The sequence below is a fragment of the Pteropus vampyrus genome, unplaced genomic scaffold, assembly GCF_000151845.1.
Source record: "Pteropus vampyrus isolate Shadow unplaced genomic scaffold, Pvam_2.0 Scaffold193, whole genome shotgun sequence".
NCBI lineage: Eukaryota > Metazoa > Chordata > Mammalia > Chiroptera > Pteropodidae > Pteropus > Pteropus vampyrus.
The window spans coordinates 1,296,128-1,298,017 of NW_011888974.1; the positions used below are offsets into that span (position 1 = coordinate 1,296,128).

General features: G+C 35.8%; 1 protein-coding gene across 1 annotated transcript in view; it reads left to right on the plus strand.

The window, feature by feature from the left end:
* BAZ1B (bromodomain adjacent to zinc finger domain 1B) overlaps positions 1 to 1,890 on the plus strand; it is a 63,280-nt gene that overhangs the window by 35,302 nt on the left and 26,088 nt on the right. The window lies entirely within an intron of this gene.

The following is a 1,890-nucleotide window of genomic DNA, read 5'->3' on the forward strand; positions in this document are numbered from 1 at the left end:
AGCATTGACTACCGATTCAGCCATCACCGCAAAGACCATGCTGACTCTCCTGATGAGGATTACTGTCCCCGCAGTATGTATATCTGTTAGTTATTTGACCCTGCTCAAGTAGGGTAAATGTTAGAACTGTCTTTCCTCTTTATCTTTTCCATTTGCAGAATTTCTTTATTGCCTTCTTAGGTAGATATATTTGAGTGGGGTGAATGGGTGTGAAATGTACAGAAAGAAGGGAGGAAACTAACATTTTGATTACCAACTTTGTTCCAGTCATAATGTGAAAAAATAAAGAGCTTGAAAACTACTCATGTAAAACTTAATTCCCAAACATCTCTAATACTTGTATTAGATTTTATATGAGTGGTTTTCAAACTTTGTCCCTCATAAATCTCTTCGTAGGTCCCTGAAGGGCTAGATTTGAGATAGTAGGGCTGTTAAGGCAGTTATATGTCTTCTTCCCCTTTTAGAATTCATTTATTCAATATTTATGGTGCATCTCTATGTGCCTACCAATTTTTGATGTGCAAGATAGCAAACAATACAGAAAAGGTTCTAAATGTCATTTACCTCAAATTCTAGTGAGGCAAAACAACAAATATCTAACTAAAAAATAACTGAGAAAGGGGTCATGAAGGGGCACTAATATTATCCTGTTTCTTGATCTGGGTTCTGGTTACATGGATGTGCTCAATTGGTAAATTAAATGCAGAAATAGACTTTTCTAAATATATTTGTAAATATTTTATCTTGAGGTATATATAGAGCGTATATATATATTGACCTTTGAACAACACGGGTTTGAACTGTGCAAGTCCGCTTATATGTAGACTTTTTTTTAGTAAATACCCATACTATTTCCATCACATGGTTGGGAGTCCACAGATGTGGAAGACCAACTATGCCATTTTTTATAGGGTACTTGAGCATCCTTGGATTTTGGTATCTAAGAGGGGTCCTGGAATCAATCCCTCATGGATACTGAGGGGAGTTAAGTTTTAGGGGAGTCAAAAGTTATGTGCAAATTTTTGATTGCATAGGGGTTTGGCACCTCTAACCTCTGTTGTTCAAGTGTCAACTATGTAATATTGCAAGGATGAAATTTAAATAAAAGTTTTTAATTAAATGGTTAGGTTAGATCAGGTTTTCTCAACCTCAGTTTTGACATTTTCAGGCAGGTAATTCTTTGTTATCCTCGAACAAAGGTGATCCTCTGCATTGTAGGATATTTAGCAGCATCCCTGGCTTCTACCCACTAGATATCGATAGTGACAACCAAATATGTCTCCAGACATTGCCAGATGTCCCAGGGAAGGCAACATGGCTACCAGTTGAGAACCACTGGGGTTAGATGATCTGTAAACTTCCTTCTAGCTCTACTTTCTACAACCTAATAAAAATTGCTTCTCAAATATTAGATTATTTTTTTTTGAGAAATCTTTTCTTAAAACTTTAGTTTTCCTTGATTTTAGAGGAACTCATAATTCATATTTCAAACTCACAATATTGTTAAATAAGGAAATTAACATACAGCCCTAAACTTCAATTTAAGGTGTTTTCGTGTTGAATTATATTAAGTGTTAGATTGTAATACTTAGAAAATCTAGTTCTGGTAGGCTTTGTAAATACCCAGGTGAGGCCAGTTATGTTGAAGAGTAATAAATGGAAGTCAACGTCTTCAGACATAGAGCTTCCAACAAAATGAGAGACTGACTGTTTCTTGGCATCCAAATCCCTTCACTTGTAGAGCATCTGGTGTATGTTTTTGCTTCATGTTTTCTAGTTCCAACGTGGCAGAGTCTCTTTAAAATGACCTGACCAAAAAGGCTAAAAAAGGTTATATGTTAGTATTGCAGGAGAGAGAATGAGAGCAGGAGAGCAAACCAATTATATTAG